The sequence below is a fragment of the Bacillus rossius genome, chromosome 8, assembly GCF_032445375.1.
Source record: "Bacillus rossius redtenbacheri isolate Brsri chromosome 8, Brsri_v3, whole genome shotgun sequence".
Taxonomy (NCBI): domain Eukaryota; kingdom Metazoa; phylum Arthropoda; class Insecta; order Phasmatodea; family Bacillidae; genus Bacillus; species Bacillus rossius.
Genome location: NC_086336.1, coordinates 14,527,961 through 14,546,491, shown reverse-complemented (window position 1 = coordinate 14,546,491; position 18,531 = coordinate 14,527,961). Strand labels below are relative to the sequence as shown.

Genomic DNA, 18,531 nt, shown 5'->3' with positions numbered 1-18,531 from the left:
AGAGCTACAGCTGTTTAAATGCAGAAAGTCAAGTATGCTCAACGTACCCCATAGGTGAGGTAAGTTGAGCAAGGGTATGGGGCAAATTGAGCACTTAAAATGTTTAGCCAAATTATAGGTTGAATGTTAACTAGACATGAAATAAAATTTCTGTTTGATAATCAACTTTTTATTTATAGTATTTAAGTGACAAAACCACTAAATTAAAAGTAATTTTCTTTGAATAATAAACTGAAAATAGAATCAACAAAACATCAACGTATCTTAAGCTTAACTTTGGAATTAGTTTCAGTCTTTCTGATCAAATTCAGACTTGAAGATTTATATAATTATCAATAAAGCTTATCTTAATAAGAAAATATTAATATATAAAAGAAAATATTAATGAGATATAGGAAACTTAATCGTCGTTGTCACTGTTGCAATTGTAACAAGTATTTCTTTAAGGAGTCCTCTTGCGTGGGAGAAAATACTTGCCTGGGTGTTGCATAACCCATGGATGAATCACCACCTTCGTTTCATTTCTTCAAAAATCTGGTAAAAGTCATCCGTTTGATACCGAATTCTTTTGCGGCGGCATTCACGCTTTTTTCCTCATCGTTGACCGCCTTTGCAGCATTATTTAAGTTTTGAGTAGAGTAAGAACATCTCGTAGTCTTTCTTTTATAAGTCCGCATCCTAAAAAAATAAAAGGCATATATTACTTTAGTTCTATGTCGTGGGGTTAGTTGAGCAACTATAGCTCAACTAACCCCAATCCGAAATTTTAAAACAAAAGTGAGGTTATGAAAAACCGGTTAGAATTATACCCAAAATATTTATACATATAAAAATTACTATAAATTTATGGAAGTTTAACACTACCTGATAACTAATACAGGCGAAATATTCCGCTTTATAATTATTTTACTTTTTGGTTACAAAATAAAAAATGCGCGCGTGTTCTTCACTCGATCGACTAGTCGCCACTGGCGGTCTCGTGATGAGTTCCCCTCCCGCGACCCCTTCTGTTCTCTATTTGATGCCTTCGCGTGCGGTTAATAGTTTTCGAGATATTTCGATTGCCCAACTTGCCTCTATGCTCAACTATACCCGCCCTACCCTATCAGTCACCAGTGTATTGGCAGGAGGCTTACAGTTCACAGGGATGAGAGCCACACACGAACAGTTCCGTAGATCTACAAAGTTTGTGGAGCGCTCGGAAAATAACACCATATTACAAGGATATATTTTATGGTCAAAGAGTTTTTAAATAACGCTAACCTAGCCTAACCAACATTTTATTTTTCTTACGCTAACCTTCCCTAACATAACCTCCCTGAAAAAAAAACTCTTATTTATTACACTTACAGACGCTAAACTAATCTAACATTATTTATATAATTAAAACATTTTTATGGATGTTACAATTTGAATTACGCATACGTAGAATATAAAACTACGGAACTACCCATTTAAAACATGGTCATTGAATTCGTCAATCATCACCTAACATACACTCCAAAAAACATAAAGAACTATTATTTATTACACTGGCCGATCCTAGCCTAATATAACTTTTTAATTCAGTTCGGGTTGTGGTTGTGGCTTTCATCTCTGTTAACTAAGATATCCTTTTGAAGCGCTTCGAGACCATCGATAAGACATAAATAGTTTTAAATAACTGCACAACATGCGTGCCCTCAGAAGCAGCTTCTTAAAGGACATGTTGCTTTTGAAATCCCCAGGGCTATCCTCTACACATATCCATATTGTCGGGAAGCCTGAACAATAGCGTGAATCGGAATAGTAACGAAATTCCGCGACTCCGAGAGAACATTTTACGCACGAAATCAGAAACATTCTGGAGAACATGCCACGGACAACTTACAGAATTTGGATAGGCGAAAATGCACCTGGGTTCTGTTAGGTTTCATTCATAACATTTTCTGTGACAGACATGAATCTTCCACAGATATATATATATATTTTTTAGGACGTATGGTTGCACCTGTATGTCGTTAATTCTTCTGTGATAATTGACGAATTAAATGACCAAGTTTCAATGGATGGTTCCGTAGTCTATATCCTAGGTACACGTTAGTCAAAACGTATAATCTTTACAAAGGTTTCAAATTATGTAAATAATTGGTAAAATACCTATTCGACAGCGCATACAGTGTATGTGTAGAGCAGTAATAAGGCATTGAATTACATTAATAATTTATTTTTAAATAAAATATTTTATAAAGTTTTCATTAATATATTTGACAAAATTCTTAAATCCCAGTCCCGTACCTTGTTTACGTATATCCAAAATTTTATAGTAAATTAACAAATATATTTAACAGAGAAACAACTCTTTTGGAGAATCTAAATAAAAATTATTTTTAAGTTATTGCTAATTTCCAAACAAATGCAATATAAATTACAGAAAAAGGAGGGATGGGTATTCAAAATGTAAAATAATGAGGTAAATAAATTATTTAATTTATTCCAATATTTTTGAACATACGCGATTTTTTTTAATATTTCTGAATGAATTCAAAATATATTTATTTTCCACACACCCTGATTTAGATAGACTAACATGAGAAAAGCATTCTTTTCTCAGATCAGCTCCAACATATTTGTGTGCTCGACCCTGAGATTTGATGATGCTGGGCGCAAAAAAAAATATTTGACTGGAAATCGTAGTCGCTTTAAATGAAAACGTAAGTCGTTTGGAATCATGGGAATGCGAATAACTGTGCAATTTGCCCAGCTGCTGGTCCTGTGAGGATAATTATTTCAATTATTTTGTTCCTTATTTTGTAACTAGCTAGTTTGACCCATTAATAATTGGAAAACCTAATTTTATTTTTAGGCAGTTAGATGGAAGGTTGTGGGAATTGAGTAATTCTTCTGCGTAGTTTACTGTATCTTTATTTACCACCACTAGGAATACTGAAGCGTTAGGATCGCCGCTTCTTTCAAACTCCGTGCGTCTGCGCGGGCGGCGGCTCGTCGTCCCCTCCTTCCTCCCCCCTCCTAGTGTATGCCTGTTGCTTCTCGCCTCCCCTCTCCTCCTCCATTCGGCGCATGCGCGCTGCGCGGCACATATGTTATATAAACAAACGTTTTCAATTTATTCGGTCTTGTTCTCCTAGTATTAACTGCCTGACCTCGTTTAGTCTCTTGTGAGAGCTCGAGTGGTTGTTAGCCAGCATGTAGTCAGTCAGTTAGACTTTAACTTTGTACAACGTGCGCGACCTCGGGGGAAAGAAAATGTAAGTTGGAGTGAGGCGGTGGCCCTTGCCATAATGTAAACGTTTCTTGAATTTTGTATGTTTTGTCTAAATTCCCTTTCGATCGCCACCTGGAAAATTACTTTTGGAAATCATGTAAATTAATTTAATTTAACTTCACTTGTTTGTAACTGTTCTCCCCTGAGTCGTCGACGTACGTAAAACGTAACGTAATTATTCATTTTAAGATAATGTAACTTACTTTTTGTAACGCACGTAATCCGCATAAGGCAGTGGGTTTTCTTTGCATTTTGACAATCTTGTAATTTGGCAGTTTCAATGCGTCTACCGCGCATGTTTTGTACCACGATTCGCCGGCGTAAAATCTCACCTTTTTTGTAGCCTTGATAATGGCTCGTTCTCTTTTGCTGTGTGTGTTAAGCACTTGGTTTATTTGTTACGTAAATGATTACCTTGTTATTTATTTTTGTTAAGTTTTATTAAAATTTAATTATTGTTAAAATTTGCTGTTGTGTTACAAATACCCGTTCACAATCCTTGCCATGCTATGGCGTCCCACCCCGTCCTTATGCCTGTAGGCATTACAATACTTTTCATAAAAAAATTTAGTTGGTCAAAAGAGGTTTTTTCTTTTGCAAATATTATATCTCTCTCGAAAGACCATAGATAGTATTTTCTGATTAATTTATCAATATCAGTATATACTATGCAGATTAATTTGTTAAGAATTGTTAATTTCTTTCCAGATGCATTCCCCAAATTAATTAGACCATCCAGTTCAGGTAATTTTCCAACGCCATGTTGAAACACTCTTCTTGAATACGTAGTATCTCCACTCCCCAAATATGATCTCATGTCTGTTTTTAAAGTAATTCATTGAATACAAATCCAGAGATTAGACCACTTCAAGCAAGCTTTGATAATGTCTGCTAGAGTTCCTCTGAGAATTACAGATAGTTTTAGATGGAAGTCACCGGGTGAGACAAAGGAGATACCGCCCATTATTCTATCAGAATTTCTAAGATATTTGTAAGTTATATTTACCGCTTCAATATGCGATCGGTGACTCATAGTACGTTCTTCCTACATAATCAAAGAGGTTTCTTAAAGAATTTTGTCTAAGGACATATTTTTTTCGTCTCGAGAAGATGTAATTACTGTTGAAATGTAGCATTTGATTGTATTTTAAATGTTGTATGTGCCGTTTTTACACCACTAAGAAGTGTTGTATCAATTCCAAAAGAAGATATGACTTTTTCAATTTTCCATAACATCCTGAGTCTCGCAAGTAATATCTCAGTGAAAAAATATTTTTTTTTTTCCGTTAGGCTAAGTTCATCGATGAATAATGGTTTTTCACTTTTATTGTCGACACTATCTAGTAGAATAACGTCATAAGCGTGGCACTAGTCGGCGACCATACTTGTCAGATTGCTTGAAACGACGTTTCTGAGATCGTTACAGTCATATGTTCGGCTCAACTACTTTCACAAAGGATCAAGTGATGTGAGGGAAGGCTCAAATCTGCAAAAGTTTTGTTTTTGTTTAATTCAAATATTTTGTCTTCAATTTGTTTAAGACCTTCATTCGGGATATCATCTGAGCTAGATATATATGTATCCAGATTAGCAATATGGACATAGTGTACAATGAATGCAATTCAAAGAAATTAATGTATGGATTATGTTGCGCTGCTGGCTAGGTAGTTTTGTCTGACATTCCTGAGCCCCCACAAACAATTAATGATTTGTTGCTTGGAAATCACCCGCTCTCGGGACATTTGAAAAAAATAATATCAGACGATTCAATATAATTAAATATTAAATTTAATTCTCGATATAAACGCATGGTGACACTGGCAACAAAAGCGATTGCAACAGGGAGTCGCATATTACAAATGTTTAAAGGTTTAATAAAATTTTCGTAAGCATTATTGCCTACATTTTATAACTACATTTTATCGTAACATTTTACTCAGGGTAGACTTGCAGAACTCTGGTTTTAGTTATCAATATTATTATATCTTATGGAACCATAATTTTTTAAAAATATCTAAATTGAAACATAGCCTGTGTCCATTTTCTTACCTCCATGTAAAGATTAGTAGAAATAAAAATGGTAACGAAAATAAGTTTAATACAAAATCAATTTATATCCGCACTTCTTTATCTCTTTGGTGTAACATTATTTCTTCCTGATGTACAATTCTTCAAGACATACATATAACAATTTTTTTTAATAATTTTTGAAATAAAAACATCATCTTTGTCCATCTGTACAAATGTAGTTTTATAATAGTAAAGGAATTCTTGTGATCGTTCCTGTAGTTTTCGAATTTACTTCGAACAAACAAACAAACCCACATACTTTCACTCTATTTATAATATTTTTAGTAAAGATAACAAATTTTAGTAAATATATTGTTTGTTTAAGTGGCGTTCCTAATTTTTCTTTTGTTTTACTAGAACACTGTTCGACACATCTCTTAACATTTCTGTCTATCCTGCATGTATTACAAATTATACGTGTGTATGTAAAGCTCTTGTCATATACACCTGAACGAAATGACGCTGTTTTAAAGATACGTACAGTGCCTAACATAAAAATTATTTTGTATAATAAAAATTTTAATGTAGTTTTCACGCATAATGCTGGACTCAGTTGCATCGTTTACTTTATTAGCCTTATAAACGCACAGTTTCTCGCTAAAAGGTGTATATGCACGTCTTTTCCAATAAAAAATTAAATATTGTAGATATGGCAGAACAAAAATCGCACGCAATAACTGTAAAATAAATCAGTAACTTGTATACTTAGTTAAGTAATACTGCAAGCGAACTCAGACAGGTACAATTATACTCGATAAATATAGTACTGTTTTAAAATTTTTAGACTGACATTGCACTGAACTGTAGTTAAAAAACGTTTACACGCATTTATTTTCGAAAAAAATTTAATAAAACCTTGACACGTTGTGCCAACAAAATAACAATTCCACCAACAATATAGTGAAGCATATCGCTGTCCCATGTAATTCATATTCTCAACTGTTTTTCCCTTGGGATTTTAAAAAGTGTGAGGTTTTCTAAAGTGAAAGTAAAACAAGAAAACATACGAAGGAGACAGTGTGGCGAAGTGAAAACTTTCACACACCTCAGCCTTTAGTGGTGAACCTCTAAGGCTTGTGATTATAAGCCAGCCTCTGAAAGCCTCTTCAGTGCGAAACTCACACTACAGACCCACTTCGGCAGCTGGATACCTGCTAGGTACGGATGGCTCTCCACTTTAAAGTGAACGTGGTCTGAAGCTCTGTCGGAAGCCTGTTCGGTTGTTTTCATACCGTTTTGCCGACAATGGCGGCGGATTTGGATGAATTAAGGGATCACATAAATCAAGTTTTTGAATATTATGAAGAATTGGAATATCATTTTTGGCTTCCTAAAATTTGTAAAAGATGTACGCCAGATCCGGTTGAAGCTTACAGAGAAAAGGAGTTTCAAAATAAATTTTGTTTTCCAAAACACGTGGTTGGAAATATGCAGTGCGTACAACATTTTGAAAAACAGGATATTCGTTTAATACAATTTCTTGGACATACGCCATTGTAGTTTTGTACTGTTTGACATAGGAAAAATTCATAAATGCAAAATAATAAATAAAAATGTAAACACAAACCCACAGACACAAGCCTAAATCAGCTTTTATCGAACAGATAAACCCAACGATGAATATGTTTGACATCAGTTGATTTAGGATTTTTTTCTGTGGGTTATTATTTTTATTTTTTATATATGAATTTTTCCCATGACAAACAGTACAAAACTTTTATGGCGTGTTTCCAAGAAATGTTTTTAATTCAAAATTCTCCATTCCATGAATCATTTAAATAACGTATATTCGTGGTTTGCCAATTCCTGCAGCAGTTGTATGCATCTTGGAGTTTTCACGTAAGTGTTTTTAGCTGTATTTAACCATGCATGGACTGTTTAGATGTTAGGCAATGATCTATCCCAACTTGTAGAATAACTTAAAAAATTAAAAAATAGCTGCTCAAATAAATACACACACACCAACACACACCTAGTCATATGACTTTGTTTCAGTTTTAACTTACTACTGTTTTTATAGCTCGTAATATTCACGTAAATATGACGTGTTTATCATAAATTAAATTGTTTGAAAAAATTCAAACAATATGTGTAACACCATGTCGATCACACCATGTCATAGCCTAATCAAATACAAATCAATGGTGTAACTATAGCCCGTCCCACTCTTAGATTGCAGTACACGGCTTATGGCGCGCGCTGTTGCCAAATCTCTAACACATTACGAATTTTAGGAGATGCGTTTCTTTGTAATTTGGATAGAACAAGAAGCATTTTAAGAAATCATATCGTAATTTATAATATTTTATACTATTACACATATAAATTTGTAATAATGCCACTTTTATGTAAATTTAAAATAAAAACTACCTATTGTAGACGAAATTTTCTTATAGTTTTCTTTTCTGTTCTAAAAATCATATATATATACCTATATAATTATATATATATATATATCACATTTTCATGGGCCCGATAAATTCCGTATTTTTGGACAAGTCATGTCCAAAATGATAAATAAAATACGGTAATGGAAATTCTCGGTCGAGTAAGTTATGGGAAAATTCCGAACAATTGGTTCGAAATGGGGAAGATTTTTTGAAAAACAGAAAAATCGCAACAACTCCCATAGTATGAATAATATCGAATCCGTTTTAACGTATGATAACTCGGATTACCTAATGCCGAAAAATGTTTTCTAAATACATTTTTGATACGACCAGCCATAACTGCATGGGTTCGAAAAAAATTTTCACCGGACAAAAAAACGTAACTGCCTTAGTAGACACATTATCAAATCTGTTTAAATTGTTTGTAATACTATCATAATTATTTTCCAAAACTTTGTCTAAAACAATGTTTGATAAGATGCTTGGTGAGAAGGATAGAAAAATAATTCAAAATTTTGTACCATGATCGCTATTAAATTCCTTCGTATTTATTTCATACATTTTAAATATTATGTTCAAGAATCGATTATAATATTTTTTGTTGACTAAGGAAGCCATGTATTTGAAATTGCTTGTAGGACAGAACCCCACTTATCTAAACACACGGCCCTGTTTCCTCTTACGACGGCAGCGCGCGCTCTTGTACTGATAAGACACATCTTTAACAGCTATTTCCACGGAAACTGTAGAAGCAATTGAGATGGCGCTGCTTTTAAAAACTAATTCAATTCATTGTGAACATTTTTCTCGCTTTTGTCCCCCATCTATCTTTAATAGAAAAAAAATTTTCCGCGGGTCAACTTTTTGATGTGTCAGTTTGTGAGAAAATGCATTTCAATATATTAAAAAAATTATTTAAGTGAAACCTGTACAGTTTTTGTCTTAACATTTGTTCGGTGGCGTTCTAAGGCATTAATTTACTAATAAAAAAAATCTGAATGAAATACACATGTAGGTTTTTTTTTTTGATGTGAAACATATCGGAATACTTCAAAACAGTTCGCAGCGAATAAGTTATGTTTTTTAATTTTTTCGGACACTTACAATATTGTTAAGTATTCAAAATAAGCATTTCCTGATGCGTATTTTGATTCTATACAATATGAAAAAAAGCTTGGTCCAAAAATTAAAATTTTAATTTCGTTTGATATTTGGCAACAACGCACGAAGAAACAAGGACAGTGCTAACGGCAATCGGTGTGTGTTAGAGAGAGAGAATGCGCCCATTTAATTCCATACTGCAATCTAAGAGTGGGATGCTCTATAGAATATGTGTTATTTATTTCACCACACATTTCAGCTAACTTATTTGTACATTTAATGTATCTCATACTGATAATTAATAACTCACTCTGGTGCATATACACTTGTAGACAGAATATAGAGTGGCAATAAATCCATAAGGGAGTTTTTTAATAACATGCATCCAGCTGTTTAGATAACCAATAATAATATTAGTGTAGGTAATACAGTTTTTTCTGTTAATCATTCCTATTTGGTAATATATTTTTACCTTGTGAAGATTTATAAGTAGATATTTTGTTGGTTTTATTAGCAAACTATTACTACTAATTATCTTGTTAGATTTCAAAATCATTTGTTTTCACAGGAAGTATGTGAGGACAAAAGTGGCCTATGCCTAAGTACAGCCGGAGCAGTAGTTAAAACGGTGACGGAAGCTCTAGCTAGACAGCTGAGGCATCTCAACAAACAACCCAAAATAAATGAGGGAATAAATGGCGCAATGCAAAGTTTTTATAACAGTGAAAATTTCCCCGGTGTTGTGGCTGCAGTATACTGCACTCGTGTTCATACAGGAAATCCGGGACGAGACAGAGGAGAAGTGTTTAGAAACAGACATGGTATTTTCTCCTTGAATGTCCAGGTTGGTGCATTTTGAATTAAATGATGTTTTATTTAATTCAATAAATAAGAGAACTCATTTGTTTGTATACAAATCTACAGTTTCGTTTGAGCTTTAAAATAATTTTGGTATACTTGAGTTCAAAAACAAGAGGAAGATCACTGTCTACATAAAATTTCGTAAAACAGGCCCCATCCCACTTTTCCATCCCTTAATGCTAATTTTTGCACATTTGACGTTCAAGATAAAAGGTAAAATACTGTCTATATCCACCTTTGAATAAACCTATCCCCTATAGTCAACCTCCACTATTTTTAATTTCTCAATTAAAAAAGTAAATTTTTAATTTGAATTACTCTGGAAAAATTATGCCTTATCAAACTGCGTAAATCTCTTATAATAATATATCCTAACTGACTCCAAATCCCAAGTTTTGTAAAATATTTTTTGGTTAAAATTATTTCACCATATTTTTTAAATGTATTTTTAAATTTTGGAATATTTTTTTGTAACAATTATATTCAAAATGGTTTGGTTTATTCAAATTTGAAAGAAGTATAATTTCTAACACGTGTACATTAGCACACACGCACTTTATGTTATGATATGTAACATTTTTGGCTCTCGGTATACGGCATTTGGTGGGAGTAAATTCGTGAATGCGATGGAGGTCGAGGAACGGAAATGTGTAACCACGGTGTTGCCATCTGTGGCGTATGGAGCAAACGAGAGTTCAGTTTACTGTTTAAGAAATTATAAAGAGATGAGCATATTTTAAAACAATTCTTGTAGGTAATCTTTCGTTAGAGCCGTTTCATTAAATAGTTTAAAATTTCGCTCTGCAAACCGAATGATTCGATAGTCGTTTTCAGTCGGCCGTGATATGGGGGGGGGGGGGGGGGGAAGCAGATATTCCTGGGCCCAGACGCGTATTTCGAAAGTGCACGTATAAAGAGAGACTCAGGTCCTTTAGCCAATCAGAGCCACGCCGAGCCTGACGCCATTCAAGCACGACTCTCATCGGGCAGACTGGCAGACAAACGCTAGACAGGCAGTAGATATTGTTACAATTTACTTAAAACATAAAAATAATAAATCGTCGTGGGAAAACTACTGGGTTCGTGAAGGATAGCCCAATTAAAGATTTTATCACTACACAGTTTTATTGATTGCCAATATTTACATCACTAACAAATAATCTTCTAAAAATGCCTAATAATCGATTACACCTAAAAATGTTACTTCCCTAGTAACTCGGTTTCCACACACCGCACACCTCGCTGGGCCGCACCTCTGGCGCAACTCTGGCCGCAGCACCCCTCGTGGACCTCCGTCGCGGGACTCCGCCGCCGCCGTCGCACTTCCCTTCGCCGAGGATCAGCTCGACGTCTCGCTCGGGACTCCCGCCACACCCGCGACACTCTCGCCAACCAACTATCACCGAGATCTCCACTCGCCGAGGAACAGGCTTCAAAGGACTCTGAAGAGAGGTTCCCAGATTCTGCTCAATTTTTTGTGATATTGCTTGTTTATGTTTGAAAAATGCTTTCATACATCTACTATTTCTCGAATACATCGTGTCTAGTATTAAGAGATGTTTGCTTTGGTTTTAAACTGGTCAAATTCAATGCTATGATTTGTTTCGATGGAGTTTTGTGCCATGGCATTGTGAAGGCTTGTAACCGTTATTAGTAAATTATCAATTACGTTTTTTTTTGTATATTTTATACGATGGGAGTACGCTATATAAAATTATTTGCACGGTACTGTAGACTCAACTGCTGTGAAACTGAAATAAATTTTTTAAGCCTACATTCCCACGAAAGTGGTACTTTCAAGTGAACAGCGAGAAACTCGTTGTTTTGAGTGAAAGATTATTCATATCGAGCCTCAACCCGTTTTCCGAAATAACAGCCAGGCGGTGCTCAGAGTGACCGACAAGCGACTCTCGCACTTTCACTCACTTGAAGTGAAAAACTGCCGGTGACGGATCGTCTGTCATTCACTCGGAACGCATTTCGGTGAAAGCTACGGCCCGTTTTATGATCACACTTTTTCTGCGACCACACAAGCTCTAGTGCGCTTTGAGTAGAAAAAAATTTATTTTGCCAGCGCATGTCTGTGGGCAATGTTTCTAAAACTTTATGAGACTTGTGATTAATTTCTTTACATCACTTAGCAGCGCAAGAACGAGTTAAGACCGCCTGAATTTTACAAAAACCTGCATTACTGCTACCTGTAATGAATACATTCTATAAAAATGAAAAAAAGAATAGTTTTAATGATTTCCATTTAGTGTTTTTGAAAATAACCTAAATTTGAAGTTTTTTGACTCACATTTCACATGGAAAAATAATTACCAGACTTCAAGGTTTTAGATGTTGTTTGGAATTTTAGAATTATTTTGAGAAAATGATTATTTGTTTGAGTAAAGATAGAAAATAGTCCACTCATAATTGGATTGTCTGACACTTAAATGCACTGGGTCAAGTTCAAAACTCAACAATCTCCATGATTGTCGAGAAGTGAATTCATAGGAATTAATGCAATGCGAAGCTAAACCTATAATTGCGTTTGTTTCCAGCTGCAAAATAATATTTTTAAATCATCGATTTAGATAATAAAATAGCGCATTACTAACTACTTAAAAGTTTCAGATGCATCGTTATCCCTGAAATGTTTATGGCACTTCTAAAACAAAGATGAGCTGGCTCTCCGCCATTTCAAGAAAACGATGGGAATATGGTGGGATAAATAAGTAAATAAGATTCATTAAAATATTTTTCTTAACCTAATTAATACTAAGTGTGTTTTTCAGTATTTTCCCGGGATAGGGAGGGACCTAGGTGCGTCTCAGGTTGAAGCCTATATGCCAAGACATGATGGGGATTAACCAATCAGGGTAGGGTGGCTTGCATCGTGATCTTTGTGCGGGTATTGGCCAGCAATGGCAGCGATTGAATCCATGACTAACTCCCCTATTTTAAAGTTAGACTTAAATCTATGTTTAGTTGAGCTTGGGTGAAACCTGCATAAGCACAGTGTAATCCCTGGGCACATCATTCAAGGTGCAATACGCATGCGGGGAAATACAGGACACAGAGGTTGGACTGGATGAAGAGTTGGTCAGATAAGAAAAGAGAGTCTACATGGCATGGGTTGGCCGCACTTAAACGCGAGGTACGCTTTCATATTTTATTCGCATCTGTAAGTTGATAACCAGATACACAATAGCCCCTGCTGGTGTTTTTTTTTCCTAACCTAACTAAAACTAAGTGTATTTTGGAGGGGTCCGGGTTAGGGAGGGACCTAGGTGCGTCTCAGGCCGAAGCCTATACGCCTAGTCATGCTGGGATTAGCCATGCAAGGAGAGGGTCGCATGCATCGTGTGCTAGGAGGGGATTGGCCAGCCATGGCAGCGATTGGCGCCATGACTAACTCCCCTCACTCTTAAATCTAGACTATAACTAGAGATAGGTTGGACCCAGGTAAAACCTGCATAGACACAGGGAAAACCCTGGGCACATTCATGCGGGATGCAAATTGGCATGCATTACGTGTAGGAATTTACAGGAGATAGAGGATGGTCTGGATGAAGTGTTGGACAGAGTAGAAAAGAGTCTACCATGCGGGGGTTGGGCACTTGGACTCGTGGTCCGCTTTTCTAGTTGTCCAGTGCTGGATTTAGTGACCAGGGACGCAAGCGCCCCTGGTGGTGAGTGGTTGCACTGACCACTCACTCCGCCGCCAGTCAGCACCTAAAAAACTAAGAAACTAAAACAGAAAAAAGATAAATGACTTACAAACTAGGCATTTCGTTACGAAATATTGCTGGTGGGTTGATCCTCGATCCAGCTCCGAACACATCCGAAGTTCGCTCGTGCATCTTCGCTGTAGAAAAAAAAAATACGCTTCGTTACGAGAATTAACATAAGTATTTTAGCGATTTTAAAGTATTTTGGATGTCGCTCATTTAACTTAACCATCCTTTCATATAAGTTAAAATTACCTAGACGAGCAAAAACCTACTTCTCCGAGAAAAAAATGAAATAAACAGTCAAATTTAGCGAGATTGTTTTAAGTTACATATATGAATGTAAGACGTTAGGTAGTGAATGTACGCTGTGTTTGTCAATTTATTAATACATGTAAAAATTAAAAAGACTCATTCCCCTTCCCTTACCACCCTTTCCCTTTAAAATAGACTGTAATTACTTTTTGTTAAAATTAAATTCAAAGCTAATTCCTTCCTTAACATCTATGTTTAACGCTACTCACTTCATGACGACATTTATTTTATGATACTTCCTACACTGGAATTTTTTTTTGTAAGTGGATAATATTATGCATGTAAGATTACAAATATTTGTAAATGTGTACCTTAACATGAAAACAAATTTATCACTAAAAAATAATGTTTGCAGTGATACTAGGTACAGGTTCTTCCCCGGGCATTTATGCTTTATGTTGTACCAGTACCTCCAATAGTTGAAGTTATTTTTAAACCATTCCCTGAATAGCTTTCCAGTGTTTACCGCTCCTGTTATTAAGCATAACAAAATAAAATAATGTCAAAATATCGAATATTTGATTATTTATTCCATGGTTTAAAAAAATATGCTTCAATGAAACATCAATTAAGATATACAACAATACACCAATTTTCTTAAGAAATACTCAGTATTATCTCCCAAAACGTTTGAAATGTATGCTAAAATAGCCATAGCCATGTGTTGAACAACGTTACAAACTATTTGTTGGCAACTGATCCAAAGTAATCATTAGTAAAACTATAGAAATTTTTTTTGTGAAGCGAGTTCCCGTAAATCTACGAGCTTGTATTAAAATAGATACGAGTTGTTTCGCCTACCTTCGCTACCGGAGTTATTCAAACTTTAAACACCAACTTTATAGACTAATACCTCTATGGTAATACACATTTCCTACTTGCCTAAGCTAACATAACTTTTACTTTATCGCTGGAGTCACGATAGCACGCATGCGGGTTACGCGAAGATTTCTAACCAATCACGTTGGGCACATAGGTATATGACGTCAGCGCGGCAAAATGGCGGACACGACAGATTTCCCGATTAGAAATATTTTCTAGTTCCATCGCGTTGCGACTGTGAAATTCCTGAATTGCGTACCAGAATATTGGCAATGGATGCTATTGTCATTCTTATTTTATTAATGCTTTGTTTACTAAATTTATGCGTGAAATCTCTGATCTATGTTTACGCACAATGGTTTTTACAATTTTATGTTAAATTTAAACCAAACAATTTTCTTTCAAAAAAAATATTTATTGTAACACCTGCAAATATCGATGATGTCTTATTTTTTTTTTGCCTATCTAACAGCAAGAAATATTTTACATACAATCGTAATTTTTCAAAGTCGCGCGCGTAAAATCCGTACTTCACTACTTCACTTCGTATAGCGCCCTAGCGTTGTTGTGATTCCAGCACTATAACAGAAAAAAAATATATATATATATTTGGTGGGGTTGTATAGGGACACACGTCCCTTGGTTTAACGTGAAACGTCGGTGTCAGCGAGTCGCTATTAGTGGGATGGATTGAAAATGCAAACGAGACATTGACTACTTACTAGGGACCGGAAAAATTCACGGGTTCAATGACCTGTAGGATGAACTCCATATTTCTACGTAAACTCGGTAAAATGCCACCCACTCATTGGCTGCTGTCTTGTGAGACGTTCCAGCGTAGCAGCCTGTGATTCGATAAAGCTTTGGTTGGGTGTTTCCCATTGGCCCAGAGTCATCCAGATGAGTTGTGAGCCAATAGCAGAGGCAGAACTAAGGTATAACGATTTGTATTTTAGCCTATCGCGAAATAAACTCGCGAATTTTTCCGGTCTCTACTACTTACTAGGGACCGGAAAAATTCGCGGGTTTAGTGACCTCTAGGATAGACTCGACAGTCATTTACATACTCGGGAAAATGATACCTGTTCATTGGCTGCTGACTCATGAGGCGTCTCAACTAGGTTGACACTTCCTTGGTTTAGGGTTTTCCCATTGGCTACCAGTTCCCCTGATAAAATGTGGGATAGTCGCAGAAGCGGTGCGAAGGTATACTTGTTTGAATGTTAGCCTACCGCGAAATCAATCCGCGAATTTTTCCGGTCTCTACTACTTAGGTACTAATACTTTTAATACAAAGCAGACACTGAATGGCGCATAGTTATTTATTTCGACTGATGTTCGTATCCGTCAGTTCGGAGACGTCTTGGACATATGTGTGGGTGCATTCTTCACTCGCTATGTCCACTGGCGCAGACACAACAGCGGTAAAGGCGCTCGTGGAGTCGGCGTCGTTCACTGAGCGCGCCGTGGCGGCTTTGCGACGCTCCAGACAGTTTCGCTCGCTCGACCCTGGACATGCGTGGCCCATGGTTAGAGCCACGGAATTTTCGCGGATTCATTTAGTCGCAAGCTAGAATGCAAACATCCACACTGTCGCACTGTGTTCATGATTGGCCCGCAGTTGTTTGGACACGCCCCTCTACGACCGTGAGCCAACGATGTCCAGCTAGGAGAGAAGTAAGCGAATCAGGTAGTGCCAAATAACAAGGATAAAAATGTTCTCGCAAAGAAATCAACCAATGGGAAATTAAACATGGGTCGAGCACACCTATAACTTTGAATTCTATCCTGAGGCCAGAGGAATCCGCGAAATTTCCGGGACTCTACCCATGGTCTACTATTCCCAACGATAGGCGTGATTTTTTTTTTTTTTTGGCTAGCTCTTTCACGGGCTTAGGCTGACATATTGTATTTTAAAAGCTTGCTTTGAATTTTTCCCATAAAAATATTTTACAAAATACAAAATTTTTGGCTGAAATTGATCCATCCAAATAATCTCTTCACACAAACACACGAATCACCGCGCCATCAAGTCTGAGTCGCGAGCTGCGCTGAGTAGAAAGGAGCGAGAGCGCCCGGTTTTTGACCAATCCGCGCGCGGTTACCCCTTCCCCGCCAACCCGCCCGCCAGCGACGCAGTCTCAAGGTCGTATCAGCGAGCTGACTGTATACGTTAAGTAACGACACCGTAACTTACGTCTCTGAGACTAATAGTTGGGTGAATTATTAAGGCCTTTCCGTTATGGTACGAATATCTGTACTTGTATACGTATGTTACGGTGGGATTTGAAAGACGTTTCACGTGCTTGTGTGTGTGTGTCTGAATTCGAAGATGACCGGAAGCTAAATTTACGGGCGTCTGACTCGGAGTCGGTGAGACTTGGAGTTTCTTAGGGAATGCGCAACCTCAACAGATTCTCCCCCCCCCCCCCCCCCCTTCACCACGTGAGCCGTCGAGGACCGCCGACGCGAGTGTGTGTGGCGCGGACGCGCGAGTGATGCAGCGCGGGCGGCGGGCGAGAGGTTGCGCGCGACGGGAGTGGCCATCAACACCCCCGGGTCGCCCATACGGCACTTCGCGGGCCGGCCGCGGCCATTACCCGGGTCCGGCGCGTCGTTACCTGTCAGCGCCACCGCAGTCCTGGGCAGTGTCGTAGCTCACAAGTTAATAATGTTCGCAGGCTCTCACGGCCATCGTCTGAAGTAGCTTGGCTTCTGGGTTTTAGCCGCGTCCTTTGGCGAATAATTCACCGACGTTTCGATCGACATTGCAGTAACCATCATCACGGAGCAGTTACCTACGCCATCGTCAGGGAGCAGTTACCTACTCTAGGTAGCTGTAGGTACCTACAGTAGGTAACTGATCCCTAATGATGGCGACTGCAATGTCAACCGAAACGTCGGTGACTTATTCGCCAAGGACACGGCTACAACCCAGAAGCCAAGCTACTGCATAGCTCACAAGCACGGAGTCCCACAAGCAAGACCATTTTGGTTTTTGTAAATGGAACAGAAACATTCCCCATATAGATTATATATATGTAAATTTGCACATTTACATGAAAACAATTGTATCACTGCAATATAGTGTTCGCAGTAATGCTGGTTTCGGATTCTTACCCGGGCATTTATTCTTCGTGTTGACCCAGTACCTCCATTAGTTAAAGTTGTTTGAAAAACCGTTCCCCGAAAATATATTTCCAGTATTAGCTGCGCACATTCATAAGCATAAAAAAATAAAGTACAAATATAGAATCTTCGATCATATTTTCATGTTTTCCAAAGATAATATTTGAATGAAACATTACTGAAAATATAAAATTATGCGACAATTTATGTAAGAAAAATCCAGTAGCCTATTAACTCTAAACACGTATTTCCTATATGGAAGTATAACCATAACCACAAGTACGTATTAAAAATTTATGTTATTTTTCTTGTGGTAATAGAACATATTTCTTAGCAACCGGTTTCCAAATGCATCTTTAATAAAAGTCCAGAGAATTTTTTTTCTGTGTGCCATGTATTTTTCTTGTGGTAATAGAACCTATTTCTTAGCAACCGGGTTCCAAATGAATCTTTTATAAAAGTCCAGAGAATTTTTTTTTCTGTGTGCCATGTATTTTTCTCTTCACTATTTTTAGTGTAAAAAGTCGTGTAATTATTTGTAATTGGTTTTACTTGCGCGACATTCTACAGAAAATATAATACACTTAGTGGATATCTGTGTAGAATATTTGTGACAAAACAACAAATGCAACAGAGTTAAATGTACAATAAATGGCCCTTAACTAACAGTAATGACAAGAAAATGAAAATATCAACCTATAAACATTACAAACAATTATTTTTTCTCTTATTTAAAATTTTGTTTTATGTTTCCATTTGTTTGAAGCAAATTAAAAGGAAACAAAGTTTACTAGCTATATGATTATATTTACTAACAATACATTTGTAAACTGATATTTAATTAAATATATATAAATTTCCC

General features: G+C 36.7%; 1 protein-coding gene across 1 annotated transcript in view; it reads right to left on the bottom strand.

Annotated features, from left to right (window-relative positions):
• Nucleotides 1-18,531, bottom strand: part of LOC134535534 (chondroitin sulfate N-acetylgalactosaminyltransferase 1) — a 795,440-nt gene that overhangs the window by 483,706 nt on the left and 293,203 nt on the right. The window lies entirely within an intron of this gene.